We start from the raw sequence: 19,910 nt of genomic DNA, 5'->3' as shown, positions 1-19,910 counted from the left end.
CAAAAGTAGACAAAATGTATAACAAACCCCTAGATGCTCGACTAGTTTGAATAATTGACTTTTGGCCAACTTCTATAGATACTTCATATTATTCTGAAGCAAATCTTAGATGTCATTATTTGTGAAAAATGTCAGAACGTTGTTCAGTTTTAAACTTTTCAACAGCCCTGGTAGTGAGGAACATTACAGTGTCTTACTGATGAAGACAAGGAGGCAGACGGAGGATGAAGGGCATGCCTGGGTCACCCAACTTGTACGTGGCAGAGCCTGCCCTGTGAAACAGTGCAGACAGCTGACCTCTGCTGAAGCTGAGCCAATCACTGGAGATGTGGACAGAAGAAAAATCTTGCAGCCCTGACTATTGAGTTCTGTAAATTCAGTCGTGAGCATGGCTGACCTTTGGGTTTATTTAGTACATAGGAACATAATGCCTGTGAAATGGCCACGCTGTCATCTCCAGGAAAGAAAGGACCAGCTTGAAATATTAACAGATGCCATTTAAGCAGGAAAGTGATAAGCATTTGAACCATGATGGTGGAGCGTCTGCGGTGGGTGAGGGGACCACAGCGGGAAGGGGCTTAGCAGGCAACATGACACTCACGGGGCCGCAGCTCTCAAGGGAACTAAAAGGTTTCTTTTAAGAATTTTTCTTCAGTTTCTTTCTTGGTAAAAGGAGCCAGTCTTCCCACAGAGCCTTCCCAGTGTTTCTAGCACAGCTAATTGTGTTTATGTCTCCAGAATCCCAGGGTGCCTTTTCTCCCTTGCCTTTCTAAGACCTCTTGCCTGCTATGTCTGCTTTTACTGCCAGCGGTGCTCTCCTCACTTGGGAGCCAGTTGTCTAGCAACAAAAACCGTCTTGGGAGGCTATCCGTGCCTCTCCAGAGATCTGACCTGGCTGCCCTGCCTCCACTCCATGTTCAAGCTCTTACAGGAGAGATCAGTTCAACTGTGAAAGGAACCGTGTCCTCTGCCTCCTAAGTATCCACCTGGTACGTCACAATTTTAAGACCAGAGCAGGGCTGGGAATATGGCTCAGTGGTAGAGTGCTCGCCTAGCATTCATGAAGCCCTGGGTTCGATTCCTCCGTACCACATAAACAGAAAAGGTTGGAAGTGGCACTGTGGCTCAAGTGGTAGAGAGCTAACCTTGAGCACAGAGAGGCTCAGGGACAGTACCCTAGGCCCTGAGTTCAAGCCCCAGGATTGGCAAAAAAAAAAAACAAAACCAACCAAACAACAACAGAGTTTTGCTAGTTCAAGAAATCATGTCTCCATTTTTCTTACTAACAAGGCATCACATCAGCTCTTCTTGTTTTCCTGTGACCTTGGGAATCACTGACATTTCCGTGATTTTTGAACCTTCTTTTCCTTCTTCATTTCTGCCCCAGGTTCACTGACAGAAGACAGTACTGACAGCTCCTTAATCCCCTAACCCATGGTACAGATGAGGAAAAGCCCAGAAATCTCTGCATGGGACATGACAATAAAGATCTTGGTCAATGTCTTTAGGAGGGAACATATATTTCCTTTATTTGATATTGCTGATATTTTCAAATAGTTTCTGTTAATGATACAACTTCTGGGGGGGGGGGGAATCTAGTGGGAAAATACTGGCATGCAAGTCACTTAGTGCTGTAGAGTGGGAGCAAGCAAGAGATGGCAAATTATGTCTCTGTACCACTACTTCCTCGAGTTTGTCCTCTTCAAGAAGCTGTGGCACACACTGTTTATCAGTCCCAACCCTGAGGCCTAGGCCAGCTCTAGAATGCCCCTTATTGCATTACCCCAGGAACCCCTTAGCAAGCAGTAGGGCTGGCAAGGTCTGTATGTGCCATTTCCTAACTAAGGGGTTTTCGTAAAGCCTTACCCTCACTAACTTTAACAGGAGCCATTTGCGTACAATCCCATTAGGTCCTTAGCCGGAGGGGTTGTCCTCTTTTACTAAGAATCAGAAAAAGGAAAGGGAAGGATCCCTTCAAGGATGACAAACCTTGACAAGCAGGACAAGAAGATATTTTAACCGCTGATGGTTCATGGAAGATTTCAGCTCAAAGTGGGTAGCTTCAGCTCAGTTGGGGTGGTTGGTTAAGAATAAAGCCATTCTTTTGTGTGTAGAAAAGGAATGCTTAATGCAGTGCCCAAGGGAATAAAAGGAAATCAAAACTCAGAGCCTGTCCTCAAGGAGTTCCAGATTGGAGATAGCTATTGTATTAAGCTAAATTTAGATTCACTGTATTTTAATGATGAGAAAATAAAGTCAGTGCTTACAGCTAACTCATTTGCAGCTGACATCATTGTTCTCTTTACTTTTGAAGAAATTTGATAGTATTAACAGACTTCCTTGACTGAAGACTTCTTTGTATTTATGACTATTTTGCCTAGTATAATGTGCAGTAGAAGAATTTGGGTCAATCTCTAATCACCAGAAATGGTGATTACAGTAAGTAGATTCGATTTGGGGGGGGAGGTCAGTTCCTCCTCCTCTTCTCTCTTTACTCCTTTTTCTGAATTCTCTCATCTCCTTTCCTCCTCTTTAGAAAGGTTCTTTCTGTGTAGTGTGGGTTGGCCTAGAACTCACAATCCTCACGCCTTCACACAGGCATGTGCTGCCACATCTAGCTCTACATTTTGTGTAAAAATATAAATGCACTACAGTCAAAGCCAAGTAGATTTTTGACACAGAAACCAAGAAAGGAAAGGTCAATCTATTTCTATGTATCTTTCTTTTATCCATTTATACATTTACAATGATTGTTTACCAGGCACATATTTCCTATATGCCAAGGGCTATTCTAGGTGCAGAAGATATAACAATGAGCAGAACAGACAAAGATTTCTTTACAAATGGGACCTTTACTTGCATCCATCAGGGAGGCTACAAGGAACAGGATACAGACATAATAAATAAAAACAAATATGTACTAATAAAAACAAAATAAATATTGATAAGGATGTGGGAAAATTAAGACATTTGTCTATTATTGAAATAAAGGTTGCAGCTACTGTGGAACAAACAGTATGGTGGTTTCTCAAAAAAAAAAAAAAAGATTACAAAGGGAATTGCCATATGATCCAATGACTCCACTCTGGATATGCATGTACTTGTCAAACTGAAAGTTGTCTTCAAGACATAGCCATTCACCCTGCTCACAGCACCTTTTATTCCAACAGCCAAAAGATGCAATCCAGCTGTTTATTGACAGATGAATGAGTAGACAAAAAGTAGTACATTCATACATTGGAATATTATTAAGACTTCAGAAATAATCTCTGAAACACGCCATTACATGAAGGAGGAGGAAGGGGAAATATGCTGTGAGATGTCAGTCCACAGACAAGTGCTCTATCATTCCAAGGATATAAAGTCCTTAGAATTGTCTAGAAAGACAAAGTAGTCTTTCTAGGAGGGGGAAGGGGTTATTGTTTAATGGATATAGTTTTCCAAGATGAAAAGTGTTTCAGAAATTGGTTGCACGATCACGTGCATTTATTTAACACTACTGAACTATAAAGTGCTTATATTACATCAAATTTTGTGTTATGTGTTATTTCAGCACAGTAAGAAAAGTAAAAGAAAATAGGTCACAAGTCATCTGTAGTGTGTAAGACAAAGTTGGAGCAAAGCCGGGGAAGGGGCTCCAGGATGCCAAGGGCACAGAAAGCAGCACTAGTGAAGAGGGGGTTGGAAAAGGTAGAATTTGAGCAAGGGTTGTAAAGGTTTGTCTCCTGGCTGCTGTTACGACCTGTGGCCAGGTCTTCCAGGACCCCCGGTAGTGCGGCAGTGCCCACACATGGTAAGGTGGAGTGTATCTGTACAGTACACGTTGTAGGCAGTATCTGATATAGATGTAGGTGAAAGTTAAGCATTCAACTTGATTGGAAAAACGATCTAGGTACTCAGGTAACACTTGCACAGGTTATAATCAGATGCCATCTGAGACTCGAGATTGTGTTACTATAAAGGGTTGGGGTTTTTTTGTTTTGTTTTTTTGGGTCCGGTCATGGGGCTTGAACTCTGGGCCTGGGCGCTGTCCCTCAGCTCTTCAGCTAAAAGCTAGCGCTCTGCCACTTGAGCCATAGCACCACTTCTGGCTTTTTTTCTTTTTGCTTATGTGGTGCTGAGGAATTGAACCCAGGGCCTCAGGCATGCAAGGCAAGCGCTCTACCACTGAGCCACCTTCCCAGCCCAAAGGGTTGTTTTTATATGTGGCTCTTTCTAAAACCAAACGATAACCTATAAGCAAAAAAACAAGTGTGTTTAGTTCTTCCGAAGTTTGAATGTTATTTACCTGAGGAGTCTTGTTTTGGGGAGCTGAGAAAGCATTTCCACATGAATTTAAGTTCCTTTACAAGACCAGAATTTTTCAAACTTCAGCTAACCATCCTGTTGACCTGAAGTAGAGAGGCCAGCTCAAACGACTTCTTCCAGGTATTCTATCTCACAGGTCACATGGCACGGAATGCCGAGCTGCTTATAAAATCTGTGACCTATACACCATCTATTACGAATTTATGAGACTGCGATAAACAGGTATCAACTCTCCATCACTTAGGCCAATTCAGGAAAAAATTCAGAGGTTTGTCCATTGGATTTTGTTTGTTTTTGGTTTTGTTTTGTTTTTTTTGGTCGGTTGTGGGACTTGAACTCTGGGCTGGGGCACTGTCCCTCAGCTCTTCAGCTCAAGGTAGGTATACTACCATTGAGCCACAGCGCCACTTCCAGTTTTCTAGTGGTTTATTGGAGATAAGAGTGGGCGCCCAGCTTCCATTGGATTCTTTTTTTTTGGCTCCGATCGTGGGGCCTGAACTCTGGGCCTGGGCACTGTCCCTCAGCTCTTCAGCTCAAGGCTAGTGCTCTACCACTTGAGCCATAGCACCACTTCCAGCTTTTTTTTTTTCTGCTTATGTGGTGCTGAGGAATCAAACCCAGGGCCTCATTCATGCAAGGCAAGCGCTCTACCACTGAGCCACCTTTTCAGCCTCTCCATTGGATTCTTTAAACTAAACTTCCTATTTTTTTTATCCTCACTTTTGTAGCTCTAATTTTTTAAAAAGATTTTTAAAGAAATATATGGTGGTGGCTCACACCTGTAATCCTAGCTACTCAGGAAGCTGAGGTCTGAAGATTGTGATTCAAAGCCAGCCCAGGCAGGAAAGTCCATGAGATTCGTATCTCCAATTAACCACCAGAAATCAGAAGTGGGGCTATGGCTCAGAGTGGTAGAGCACTAGCCTTGAGCAAAAGAGCTCAGGGATAGCACCCAGGCCCTGAGTTCAAGCCCCACAACCAACAACAAAAAAAGGAAAGAAGATATCAAGCATGAATCTTTATTTTGGAATTAGGAAAGTATCTCCCCTTTTTCCTCCCACTGAACTTAAAGAGGAGATTAACATAGTCTATGGATGGATGGCAGCTCCTTCTACATTTCCATCCTCCGGCCAAGGATTCTCAAGCTACACTAGCAGCCATTCAGAACATGCTGTTTTCAACTCTCTCCAAGCTAAGGCTTTAATTATTAAGGTCATAGGGAGCCACCCATAACTCGAGTTTCTTCTAACATACATTGCTAATGATAGCAACTTCTCTTTACCGCTGAGTTCAAATATCACTGCATCCTATTCCCCCCAAAAAGGGAAACAGGTTCTAGATAAATTGTGATTTCTTTAAAAAGGGAAAGATTTAATAACAGGGCTTTTGAAAGAAGTGTTGGGGGAGGGAGATTAGCAAATTTCACTGTTAATTTCAAGGCCTGTGTCTCTGAGCTTGGCCATACTAATAATAGAAACTTCTAGAGCAGAGGAAGCTTGGTGGAGGTTGAAAGGCATGAAGTCACAATGACCTCAAAAATCTGTTATGACTTGCCATAGCATAGACTGTACAAAGGACAATTCGATGGGATCAAGGTGAGGTCTAAGCAAGTCAACCCAGTCAGGTGTGGCGGGTAGAGGGCAAGGGGTGCCGCCTACAATTAGAGTGAAATGGCTGGCACTGGGTCAGGTCTGTGGTGGACGGGCCATGGATGGAGTCAACTGGGGTGAGTATACTAAGAGAGAGGGGTTAGAGGTAGGAGGACTGGAGGTTATGAGGGGGGGCCAGTGCATGTTCACCCATCATGAGGAATATCATTGGTGGAAATCAGGACTTCCGTAATCAGAAGGAAAATTTTCACATTTGGATCTTGGAGCTAAACAAACACTACTTTTGTAGAAAGACAGGTGGGTGTTTGTAATATAATAGAGATAAAAGATAAAGCTGTGTGACAGTTCTCAGTGGTCTGAATTGAAAGTTTTTGTTTGGAAATGTTTTGAAAGTCCTCTGCACAATAATTTTTAGCCAGATTAACTACTTATGCGTTACTACCACAAACTGGGAATGCCCATCCTAGCAAATGGAATAAGGTCTTCGGGGGTGTGGTGGAGAACCCTCACGGAATACACAGGGTGAAGAGGTGCTGGATAGTGCTCCTGAGGGGCAGTGCTCCTGGGAGGCCTGGGAGGATCCCTCAGCCTTCATTAGCTCAGCTAATGAAGGTTCATTATCAATGGTCTTTCTTTTACTATGGCACAGTGAACTAGCTAGAACAAGAGTCAAAGCAGTGAGGTCTGCCCATACATTTTTGATAGCTTGGTTTAAGACTTTGAATAGGTCGCTTAAATTCTCTAAGCTGCCAGGTGCTGGTGGCTCACACCTGTGATCTTAGCTACTAAGGCAGGAGAGTCCTAAGGACGGCGGGTCTAAGCCAACCCAGGCAAGCAACTCCGTGAGACCCGAAAACCCAAAGTGGAGCTGCGGCTCAAAGTGATAGAGCACTAGCCTCGAGCGGAAAAAGCCCAGAGACAGCACCTAGGCACTGAATTTGAGCCCGAAAAACAACCATACCACCAAAAATTCTCCTGAGGAGGCAGACGGGGAACGTGGACCTGGTCCTGGCTGAGCAGCGTGTGCACCTGCTCCTGCACCTCCTGCAGTGACTCCAGGGTGCTGGGCAGCTTGCCCACACTCCTCTTCAGGTCCTCCACATCACTGTGGAGGGCCAGGCAGGGCGTCCTTGTCTGCCCCAGGGGAGGACCCCAGGCCTTCCAGGCATCCCTGGAGCACATCCAGGCACTGTTGGTGCTCCTGGCTCTAGGAGTGACTCTAGGCTCTCTGGCGCATAGAAGCCACCTGAACTGAATGGACTCCAGCCTCAATACTCTGGAGCCTGGAGTCCAGTCCCTGGTTCTTCTTCTGGAGTGCATGTAAGGCATGGAAGCTTCGGAAATCACCATTTTCCTGGGGCCTCTAAAACTCAGCCTTCAGCTGACATAGCTCTTCTTCCAGCCTCCTCATCTGCTGGGGAAGCAGGAGGTGGACTCCTCGGATTGGAAGAGTTTCTCAGAAAGGGCCTGCAGGGCGGCATGCACCGTGTCTACCATCTCCTTAAACACCTGCTGCTACTGTTTGAGACTCACCAGTTCCCACACCTCTGTGTAGACGTCAGACTCTGATCTGCAGCGAGCTCCGCAGGGCCTCTGTGCCTGTCCCTGGACCTCACAGCGGTCTGTATGTCCTCCACTGCTTCCTTTAGGGCCTTCAGCTGCTGCTTGTACCCCTTGGATTCTTCCAAAGAGGCGACCTTTGCCCTGACATCATTAATTTCCTTCTGGCTCCTCTTCTAGACTTCACTGAAGATGGCAATGTTGTCCTTGATGGATTTGTTCCGCTCTGTCAGCCACTCCTCCCCGTGTTCTCCAGGGACTGAAGTCCTGCTTGAGGGCATCTTTCACCACGCGGATGATATCTGAGAGGTCTTGGAGGATCTCGTTCCGTAGCTTCTGTAGGACTTCACTGATGTGGTTGATCTCTCTTTCTCCTTGCTTCACCACCTTCTCCGTGAGGTCCTGCTTATGCTGGGAGCTTCTCAAGGTAAACTTAAAGGTCCCAAATGTGGCTTGCAGAGACTGCACCTTCTGCTTGATGTGTCTCTAGATAACCTAAAATCCTCGGTGAGTCATGTGGAGTCAGGCTTGAAGCTGCTCAGGAATGCCGTGGACAGCTTGGTCTTTTACTCAGTCAAAATTGAAACCAATGAGAACAATTTAGAATCAGCCAAGCATTTGCTAGATGACCTGAGGAATGATCTGGATGGTTGTTTGTAAAAGTTGAAAAGATTCACAAGAATATCTAAATGAACTGTGTGCACGGTGCGCCCTGATTCCAAGACCAGTTTCTCATGACCAAAAAAAAAGTGGTAGTTTCTTCCCACGTGCTCTGTCTCATTTCTTTTTTTTTTTTTTTGTCGGTCGTGGGGCTTGAACTCTGGGCCTGGGCGCTGTCCCTCAGCTCTTCAGCTCAAGGTGAGCGCTCTACCACTTGAGCTACAGCGCCACTTCCGGTTTTCTGGTGGCTTATTGGAGATAGGAGTCTCACGGTCTCTCCTGCCCGGGCTGGCTTTGAACCGTGATCCTCAGATCTCAGCCTCCTGAGTAGCTAGGATTACAGGCGTGAGCCACCAGCGCCCAGCTCTGTCTCATTTCTTCTCTCCACTGAAGAACACAAAACGCCATCTGAACACCAAGCCATTCTGTGCTTGGTTAACTTATTTGTAATTACTACCCACAGCTAGTTCTTAAGGTCTCTGCTTCTGCTTTGGGTTGGGTTTCCCGAAGGCCCCGCCCCGTCTGAGGTGTCTTTTAGAAAGGATGTGTGTTCTGTCAGAAACATGACAGTGGCTTCAACTGAGGATTAACAGAAGCACATGAACATCAAAAAAAAAAAAATACTGTTTGGCAGGCAGATTTCAAGTTAAAAAAATAGGGGGAGCTTTTTTTTTTTCTAATCGTCTTTAAGGAAAATCGATTCTACATATTTTTTTATATTTTTGGCTGAAATTTTTATGAAGTATCTTTCACATGTCTTCTCCTGGTTCAAATTCACAGGTGTCAGCTCTGAATGAGGAAGGGAAATGCCTCCCCCTTCCCCTTAGCTTATTTTAAAAAAATCAGCTACGTGGGCTTCACCCCCAAGATGTGACTTTCCTTCCTGGGTCATGGCTGTGAATTAGAGAGTACAGCACCCAGCCACCTGGGCCCAGGTGGCCGCCAATCTGCGTCAACTCCTATGAGGGGCCCTCAACAACACATAGGAAGGAAAATCTTTGGGCTTTTGAGAAATGGTTAAGAGATGTCCACACAAGAATGGGGAGTGTAGGCTGAATCTTTTAACTCCATGAGGGTGAAGGGGGTCTGTTGGGGGTGGAGGGGTCTGCTGTGGGCACACCCATCTGTCAGTGAGGATCTGTATACTTCTTCTCTCTGATTGATTGCTGTATTCCTTCCCTTTGAGCTGCATTGTTCCTTCTTGGCCATCTTGCCCTACCGAGAAAAAGAAATTTTTTAAAAAACACAAAAAAAAAAAAACAAGGGGGGAAGCCAAAAAGAAAAAAAAGGCTTACTGTGAAATAAGCAGTATGGCTTTTTAAATTCTTAATAAACACAAGCTTTGTTACAAAAAAGAAATGATGTGCTTGAATTTGTAGCAAATAAAAAGGCTAGGTAAGGGTTCCTCAAACGAGTAAACCTATTAGCTGCAGAAGGGTTCATGTTAACCTTAAAGTTGCTAGGGAACAAAGCCATCTATGTGGTGCTCTTCACTGCTGCTTTGTTAACCAGATTCTTCTGCTATGGAAAGGTCATCCCGAAGACTGATTCTGTGCCCATGGAAATTGGCAGCTCTCTTTAGGATTGACCCAGGCTTGCCCAGGTCCCAGCAGATTTGGGGATCAATGGAAAGAAGCTTCTTGCCTGCAAGAGGCTAGACTAGCTAAAGGCTGTGTGACTGGAGCCAAACCACACATAATGAGACTGGCAGTTACACTCATATGGCAAGTCTGGGGAGATTCTTGTCCCTAGCCTTCAATTAGCAGGATTTTACACAAACAAGAAGTCTCTGAAGAAAAAAATGATCCTCACCCAGTTGGACTAATGATTGGCCTTGGAGCCCTCGACGTGTTCTTGTAAATGGTCTGCAGACCCTGAATTCTCCAACCTTGCGATTAGACAAAGATTCTATTTATGCACTGTCTGTAATGATATATTGTGAGAACAGTACCTGCTCCAGTGAGATTCACTGAGATGTGTGAGGTAGAAGTGTCAACAAAGAGTAATCAGAAATTTTAGCTAGGCAAAAGAGAAAAAGGCACTCAGAGGAATTTTCTCCTGGGAGCATGGCTGCTTATTAAGGTCTTTTCTTCCTCCCCTTATGAACATTATATAAGGAGCCAGAGGAAAAGCATTTGGAGGTAGAGAGATCACTTAAATCAGAAGGTGACACACCCCTGCCATATCTGTGACAGGTGTACTTCCCACAAACCCACGGGGTCACAGACTGACCTACGCATTACTAGGGCCATTTGGGTGTATGTGCTTTATGGAAATCTTTTGGCAACAGTGGGCATATAAAACCCCTCTGTACAGTATGTTCACAAATAAAATAAAAAAAATTTTATTGTGACAATCAAGGATAAACCATGGGTGGGGGGGAGGGAGGGACAAAAAAAATCACATAGTACATTAAAACAACAATAATAAAGGAAAACCTCTTGTTTAAAAAAAAAAAAAACAGTGGGCATATAAGCTTTCCCAGTCTAAGAGAACACAATTGTTGCATTAACAGAAGTGACATACCCCCCCAACTCCTGCTTACAACAGTCAGCTGACTCACAATGCTTTTCTATGGTATGGCAACTAGTCAAGTTCGAAATCAACAGAATGATGTAATTATAATGTGCAAGGCAAGCGCTCTACCACTGAGGCAACTTCCCAGTCCCAGAAAAAGGTATTTTATGAGATTATTTAGAGTCACTGAGCTAAAGGACTATGATATGCTCTCAAAATATCTGCATCTAATTATAAATGTATAAAGATGGGACGTATAGATGATGCTTAACTATTCAGATATTTGAGGGGTTAATACTCCTTTAAAAGCCATGTCATTAAAATGAGTGTATCAGGGGCTGGGAAGGTGGCTCAGTGGTAGAGCACTTGCCTTGCATGCCTGAGGCCCTGGGTTTGATTCCTCAGCACCACATAAGCAAAAACAAAAAAGCTGGAAGTGGCGCTGTGGCTCAAATGGTAGAGCGCTAGCCTTGAGCTGAAGAGCTGAGGGACAGCACCCAGGCCCAGAGTTCAGGCCCCACTACTGGACCCCCCCCCAAAAAAAAAATACAGCACCTAGGCCCAGAGTTCAAGCCCCACAACCAAATAAAATAAAATAAATAGAAAAGAGCAATTAAGAATTTCATAAAAGGAATGGCTGCCTTAATCCACAATAACCTCCTCTACAATTGGCTTCTACTAGAAATTCTAGTTATCCATTCCTCTCATCCTCTTTTAATTAAGAACTTCATCATGTTAGTGTAAAAGCCTTTGATAAGCCAAGCTATCAGTCACATCTGGCAAATGGAAATTCTAATGGATTTGTATGAGGCCACTCTCTCTTTTTTTTTTTTTTTTTGGTGGGTCGTGAGGCTTGAATTCTGGGCCTGGGCACTGTCCCTGCGCTCTTCAGCTCAAAGTGTGTGCTCTACCACTTAAGCCACAGCGCCACTTCCAGTTTTCTAGTGGGTTTATTGGAGATAAGAGTCTGATGGATGTTCCTACCCAGGCTGGCTTTGAACCGTGATCCTAAGATCTCAGCCTCCTGAGTAGCTAGAATGACAGGTGTGAGTCACGGGCGCTGGCTGAGGCCACTCAAAACATAGCAAGTTGAGGACACACCTTTGCCTGTTTCTCTCCTGCTTACTTCTTCCTAACCTGTACTTTTTTTTGAGATGTGTCTTTGTTGTCACACCAGCTGTTCTGGAACTTGAGATCCTCCTACCTCTGCCTCCCAAAGTGGCTGGGATTATAGGCTTGCACCCTGTGCCCAGCTCCAATGAACTGATGTTAATGCTCTTAAGATCTTAGTTCATTCCCAATTCTGGCTGAAAGTATCTTAAAAGAAATATTCTAGAGTTATATATCAGAAGTGTGAAATAATAAGGGTTCAAAACTCTGAAACAAAAATAGTCTATTCCTGCCTCTGTTGCCCACCAGTTCATAAATTGTACCTAAATTTTTGAAAGTCTTCTGTTAGTGTATAAGTTCCAAATGTATCCTCCAGATGGCGCCAATATAGCATTTCCAAGGCTTCTGTCCACTAATTGTATTGGTCATGTGTTTTTGCTTGATTGCTTGGTAAAGAAAAAGTGGAGCTATTTTTGTCTCTATAAATATGTTTATATAAATACCATTAAATGGATTTTGTACATAGATTTCTGTGGTGTGAACAGTTTAAAGCAGCAGCTACCTTCTTTGACAAGGCACTAGGTTTTACACCGTCAGAAGGCCAGGATATTTCACATCCATCCAGAAACAGGAAAGTATAAAAGCATAAAAATACAACCTTTCTATAATGAAATTCTCAATATATAACACCCTCATCCCTACTTGTGAGTAGAACAAACCTCTCTAAAAAGCTATGGAATTCATTTCTCTAAGGATTTCATTATGAATGATTAAATACTCTTACTTTCACAGACAATAAAGATTTCCATTTTTCTTTTAAAAATTGCAGTATTGGGGCTGGGAAGGTGGCTCAGTGGTAGAGCACTTGCCTTGCATGCCTGAGGCCCTGGGTTCGATTCCTCAGCACCACATAAGCGAAAAGAAAAAAGCCAGAAGTGGCGCTGTGGCTCAAGTGGTAGAGTGCTAGCCTTGAGCTGAAGAGCTGAGGGACAGTGCCCAGGCCCAGAGTTCAGGCCCCACGACTGGACCCAAAAAAAAAAAAAAAAAATTGCAGTATTGGGCTTTGAACTCATGGCTGGTAGGCAGGCAGTCTAACATGTGAATCATATCTCTAGCAATTTAAAAGGAATTGCTTACTTTGATATCTAAAACTTACAAATTATAATTCTAATGTAACAAGCCTATATATTGTATTCTATTGTAACAAGCATGCCTATGTTGCAAAGTGTGACTTCTGTAAACCAAATGGTTTTGTAGCTGTCCTTACTACCTTTTCAGATTTCACTTTCGGATTTGAATAGTTGCACAAATGGTGATTCACTGAGTTCATACTATGGTAGGCTACAGTATCATCATGAAAAATAGTAAACAGAACCCAGCATTTCTATGGTTACCACCATCAGAGGCCATAGGTAGTTTCTAGTTTCAGTTACTCGTTTAGCCATTCTTCAAGAATCTACTGAGAGCTGAACACTGCTGGTTCATGCCTGTAATCCTAGCTACTCACAAGGCTGAGATCTGATGATCACAGTTCAAAGCCAGCTTGTGCAAGAAAGTCCAAGAAACTTTTATCTCCAGTTAATGACCAAAAAAAAAAAATCTTTAAGTGGAGATGTGACTCAATTGGTAGAGAACTATACTTGAGCAGAAAAGGTAAGGGACAGTGCCCAGAGCCCATGAGTTCAAGTCCCAGTACACCAAAAAAACAAAAACAAAAAAACCCTACTGAGCACCTATTGGTGGCAGGTACCATATTAGTTATGAAGATTTATCTTCTGGAGTGAGGACAGGTAAAATCCACAAGCAGAGTCTGAAGTCTAAGTGAGGACTGCATCTATCCCCTGGGGTTCACAACAAACTTCTCTTTCTAATCACAGCCTCATCACCAAATGGCCTGGGGAATCTGGAACCTGACCTTCCACAAGGACAGAGGCTGGACGCATCTTCATTGGTTAGTCATTTTAAAGATATCTCAACCACCTGCTCCTCCAACTCTCTCCACTGTCCTATGGTGGTTTTAACTTCAGATCTTGGGAACCTTAGAGTCAACAAAGGTAGCCCAAAGTTTCCCCAAGCAGCATAGATTTCTCTGGTGTAGAAAGTCTCATCTTCAGGAATAGTCTCATCCTTCAGGAATAGGATGTAGTAAAAAGTCCTACATTTGGTTCCTTAAAATCTCTTGATTTTATGTTAGAAGCAGCATGTTATACCGCTTTAAAAGACCACCCAATCAACCCAAAACCAACAAAAATGTCCCTTATATTTTATGGAAATAACGGAGTATGAAGGGAAAACCATTTCACTGAACTAAGTTTATGCACATATTAACTTTGGGAGTATAATTGAGGGAAGAGTACAGTTGAAGGAAAAGTGCTAGTGATCTAAGACCCCAGAAGACCATGACCAAATCAAAGGCTACAGGATAACATCTCAGGTTTTATCATGCACTGTTTTCCCAATCATTTCCAAATCCATTTTTGAGCTTCTAAATGACTATGAAGTAAGTAAACCCAAAAGATTTCCACTGCCTTAGGAAACACTAGAAAGGTAGAGTGACTCGTTTGAAGTCATATTTGTTGTAATGTCTATACTCATTTTCCTTCAGATGAGGATCAGCTAATCAGAAACATTTATAATCAAAAACATTAATCAGAAATACCTTCTGAGTCCTTTACAGTTAATAACATTTTTACTCTACTATGTGCAGTTTTACATAATATAACTTTTGATCCTAAATACCCCACAAATGGCCAAGTTTTCATTATAGCTTTTGAAGTTAAAGTGACTTTACTCCAATACCCTATCTATGGTTGATGCCAAATAAAGCATTCTTGTAGTACAAAGGCTTCTCAGAGCCTCAAAGGTCCACTGTCCATTACTGGCCTAGAGTACAAAGTCAGGCCCCTCCAAGAGTCAGCTTCTTGAAAACGCCTTTGAACCCTAGGATGAGAAAGGCATGGAGCCTAGATAATCTCGCCTAATCCTAAATCCTCCCTCTTATCCTTCACTAGATTGTCAGTTCCTCAAACATTTACTTCTCCTTTACATTCTGACAAGAAATAAGAATTTGAAGATGAGATTTTAAAAAATGTTCTTCTGTCTTACAAGAGTTATGTGTGAGCCGAGCACCAGTGGTTCATGCCTGTAATCCTAGCTACTCAGGAGGCTGAGATCTGAGGATCGCAGTTTGAAGCCAGCCCCAGCAGAAAAGTCCATGAGACTTTTTTGGGGGGTGGGGGAGGGTCAGTTGTGGGGCTTGAACTCAGGGCCTGGGCCCTGTCCCTAACCTCTTTTGCTCAAGGCTAGTGCTCTATCACTTTGAGCCATAGCTCCATTCCCTGTTTTTGAGTGGTTAATTGGAGATAAGAGTCTCACAGACTTTTCTGACCAGGCTGGCTTTGAACCATGAACTTTACATCTTGGCCTCTTGAATAGCTAGGATTAAAGGCTAGAGCCACCAGTGCCTGGCAAACTCCAATTCATCACAGAAAAAGCTGGAAGTAGTGCTGTGGCTCAAATGGTACAGTGCTAACCTTGGGCAAAAAGAGCCTAGAGACAGCACCCAGGCCTACAGTTCAAGCCCCAGGACTTGCAAAAATAAAGTTATACAGACTTGGTAAATTAGTAGAAAAGTCTTGATTCTCATTTAAGGCCATAAATGCCTATTAAAATCTAGCAAACTAGGAAGAAAAGATAATCCATAGGCCATCATTACAATAAAGTCCTCCTTAGGGGAAAAATAAGCTTTTGTCAAAATATTGTTCATAGAAAAAAGACAACAATAGGGGGGTTAATCTGATCAATGTACAATATGTGCATATGTAAAAGACCTAGGGAAATTCCTTTGTACACTAAAAAGAAAAAAGACCATGATTAATCACAAAAAGTAAATTAGCAGGCCCATGCAATGCATCCTGCACCACCAGAAATTAGGAACTAAATTTTTGTTATCTAGTACTTTCACTTCATAAAGTACGAACTCAACAGTCTTTTGTTCACTTTATAGGAATACCATGATAGTTACATTACACTCCCCTCCGACGCTGTATGATGGAGGTAATTTGATGATGCTGTGGCTGAAATATGAGCGCATAAAACTAAGCCAACAACACATTCTCTCTCATGTTGAAAGAACTGCATGAGATGCCTTTTCTGAATCAAGGCCCAAGAGAAGAACGTGTTTTCTTAGAAAGGCCTTCACGGAGACCCAGCCAGCCTCTTGGACTGGGAGTGCACCGATTCGCTGAGAACCACTGCACAGTGAGCAATGCGAGGGAGTGGGCTCGTGCCTAAGAGGCAGGATGCAGTGATGATACAACACGCAGACCCGCTGCCCTGAAGCAGAAACAGAAACAGAGAGCAGGAAAGGGGGCTGGCTGGAGGGCTGTGGGAGTATACCATTGTAAACAGGACCAGGGAGGGACACAGAAAGAGGGGTGCAGAAGTCAGCTTTGTTTCTCTCCAAGTACAGGGGGAAAACAGACAGGCCTTGAGACCAAAGCATGCCAGGAACAGCAAGGAAGCCACCTGAACAGGAACAGAAGGTGAGGGCAGATTGCTTAAGGCTTTGACATTCACAGCAAAGGGCATTGCAGGGAAGAATTCTGACCAAGGAAATGAACAGCCGTCAACCTATATGAATGAATAACTGCATATTAAAATTTGGTTTCACCAGGCACTGGTAGCTCATGCCTATAATCCTAGCTACTCAGGAGGCTGAGATCTGATGATCCAGGTTCAAAGCCAGCCCAGCAGTAAAGTCCCCTACACAAAAGTAGGTTATTAAAGTTATTCTAGATGTGGGTCTGGCCCCATAGTCTCTGCCTTCCAGATGACCGGTCTGGGGATGGCAGCACCCTACCTGATCACTCACCAGATGATTTCCTCGTTCTGGGGACACTGGTGTGTGTTCTGGGTAATACTCCCGGAAGAAGTGTAATGACATTCCCAGGACAAAGTCTACAAACAAGTCACAGTTTTCACCATTTCCTACACAGTGCTTGTCAGGTACTAAGCTGAACTGTTTTCCTAGCTTTCCTAACTTTGCTGTTTTCCTAACTTTCATAGCAAATACTAAGGTAGATCATACTAGTACCCTGTTTCACAAGGGAGGAAACACATAAATCAAAAGTACATGTACCAAACAAGGAGGGGGTAACAATGTTCAAGAGGAAGTGTACTCATTAACTTATTCATGTAACTGTAACCCTCTGTATAGTATCTTTACAATAAAGAAAAAAAGTACGTGTACCCAGACTACCTGATTATTAATCAGGCAATGGAATTTCAGGTCTTGTTGGTATCCAAAGACCATATTGTTTTCTTTTTTCTTTTTTTTTTTTTTTTTGTCTGTTGTGGGGCTTGAACTCTGGGCCTGGGCGCTGTCCCTGTGCTCTTCAGCTCAAGGCGCCAAAGACCATATTCTTAACCACCAGAATTGAATGAACATAGGAGCTTCTTTCCTTACTGACATTATATGAACTTGAAGAAGTTTAAAAGTGAAAGGAAAATGTAATTTAGGAACAGCTCCCCTCTCCCCCCAAAAATCTAAAGATATAGTTCTCATTTCTAGACACTAGCCAAGCATTTAGGAAAACAGTGGGAGTGGAAGAGCATGCTACCCTACTTTATAACAATCCAATCTCACTAATTTAATCCTGTGAAAAATGCCTTTTCAGAGAAAGTCAAGCTATTCACCAGTGCAAACAGCTCTTAAAGATCTTATCTTCCAACATCATCACAATGGCTATCAAATTTCAACATGAGTTTCAGAAGAGACAAAACAGTCACCTAGCCAGGCAACAATAGCTCACACCTGTAATCCTAGCTACTCAGGAGGCAGAGATCTACGGATCATGGTTCAAAGCCAGCCCAGGGAGGAAAGTCCGTAAGACACTAATCTCCAATTAACCACCAAAAAGCCAGCAATAGATATGTGGAGCAAGCACTAAGCTTGAGCAAAAGAAGCTCCAGGACAGCACTCACGCTGTGAGTTCAAGCCCCGGGACCAGCAGAAAAACAAAACTGCTCAGATTCCCTTCCTCTGAGACAATAGCACTTTTATGAGGCTATACACCAAGTTTACTTCATCCATTTTCAACTATCTGTGGTCCAAAAGTAGTTAAAAAATAGTTCATTAACCATTTAAAACTAGTATACTCTTCTGGGAAAGAAATGTATCTGGGCAGAAGTCACTACTCAAATAGAAACAGATGCTACAGCAGCCAGACAGTGAGACAAGAATGGCTCCTCCAAATGTGTCTTTGTGTCATGGAATTCAATTTTATTATAATGCAACTCTAAGGCCAAGTTTGTCTGGCTGTGAGGTCCATAAACATTATAGTTATCAGTGTTATACTTACCATAGTTATCAGTGATTTAGCTAACAATGAGGAGAAGGGAAGTGACATCTTGAGCTTGTCATTTTGACTAATTCCCTGCCTAGCTCATTCCCACCCTACTTTAGTGGCTATGATATAATACAATGGACAGACAGATTCATTAAAAGTTTTCAACAACGCTAATCCATTCAATGTTTTCCATTCCTGAGTTAACATTCAGGTAATGCACCAGCACAAAATGAAATGGGGGGCGGGGAGGAGGGAAGGTGCTCAGTGGTTGAGTGCTTGCCTTGCATGCATGAGGTTCGATTCCTTAGCACTACATAAGCAGAAAAAGGCCAGAAGTGACACTGTGGCTCAAGTTGTAGAGCACTAGCCTTGAGCTGAAGAGCTGAGGGACAGCGCCCAGGCCCAGTGTTCAGGCTCCACGACTGCCAAAAAAAAAAAAAAGAAAAAGAAATGGGGGGTGGGGGAGGGGCTTAAATAGGAAGCTAGGAGTTAGTGGAAAACAAACTCTCTGGGCAAAGTGTGGCCAACAGTCACCAGTAACTGCTTTATTTGCCACCACTGCATTCATGTCCCCGGGCCCCCTGAGCTTCATGCCAATTAGTGAAACCGACAGGATTTGTTCTGACAAATAGCAATAAAAATGATTGTCTGTGTTGGCAGCAAGCGCTTCATGACACTGAGATCTGCATTCTCTTTCAGGCTTACTATGGACCTAAACTGGCTGGCCCAAAACACCTGTTAGAAAAATCAGACTCCTAGGACACACTTTAGATCCAACTCTTTGGGCACCAGAGTTCCTTTGCTTTTGTGTTGATGTCAAACCTTTCTGCTATTTCTTTTTTCCTCTGAAAATTGCACAAACAGGATTACATTTTTAAGGGAAAATAATCTACACTTTTTTTTTTAAGTACAAATGCAGTTGGGTATGACGGTGGCAGGACCCTGGCTTTAAGACCAACTGGGCTGCTTAGCCACTGTGAAATTGGTATGTCCTGACAGAATTTCGGGGCACTTACTTCTTGTTCACGACCTAGTCTTACTCTTGGAAGAAGTTGTGGTTCGGATCGGGGCACACACCAGGCATGTGAGACACGCGTGCTCCAGGAGCTCCCCAGTCTTCAGTGGGGATAGAGGGGCCGCGGGGAGGCCCCGGCCGGGTGCTGAGCCCCGAGCTGCGGGGGTGGGGGGGTGCGAGGCCCAGGGCAGGGCCGGGGGAGGGGGAATGGGGGAGGGGGAATGGGGAATGGGGGGAGGGAGGGGGGTGCGAGGCCCAGGGCAGGGCCGGGGGAGGGGGAATGGGGGAGGGAGGAGGGGTGCGAGGCCCAGGGCAGGGCTGGGCGGGGGGGGGGGGGGTGGAGGGGGGGGTGGAGGGGGGGGTGCGAGGCCCAGGGCAGGGCAGGGGGGGGGGGTGCGAGGCCCAGGGCAGGGCCGGGGGAGGGGGGAGGGGGGTGCGAGGCCCAGCGCAGGGCCCGGCCAGGGTCCCCAGCACGCACAGGTCCGGGCGCCCCGAGGGACGGAAGCACACTCAAGGAGAAGCTGCAGCCCCGGTGGCGGGGCCAGCAGCGCCGGGCCACACCCGCCGGCCTGCGGGCGGACTGACCGCGCTCCAGCGAGCGGTTCCCGCCAGGACGTTTCTCCCAGCCGCGGGGGCGGGGCCACGCCGGCCACGCCCACCACCCAATCGCCATCGCGTAACCACCTAGCGCGAGAACGCGCGGGCGGCGCCTGCGCAGAGGTGTCTGCCGCGCTGGCTGCGACGCGCGGCGGGCGGCGGGCGGCGTCCGCCGTTACCATG

At 44.5% G+C, this 19,910-nt stretch overlaps 1 pseudogene; it reads right to left on the bottom strand.

Moving 5' to 3' along the window:
- Nucleotides 1–6,057: 6,057 nt before the first annotated feature.
- On the bottom strand, nt 6,058–19,909 carry LOC122101530 (annotated as a pseudogene).
- Nucleotide 19,910: the final 1 nt, after the last annotated feature.

This window comes from Dipodomys spectabilis, unplaced genomic scaffold (assembly GCF_019054845.1).
Source record: "Dipodomys spectabilis isolate Male_0828 unplaced genomic scaffold, ASM1905484v1 ptg000669l, whole genome shotgun sequence".
Classification (NCBI taxonomy): Eukaryota; Metazoa; Chordata; class Mammalia; order Rodentia; family Heteromyidae; genus Dipodomys; species Dipodomys spectabilis.
Note: the sequence above shows the minus strand (reverse complement) of the source record. Positions and strands in the feature narration are given on the sequence as shown.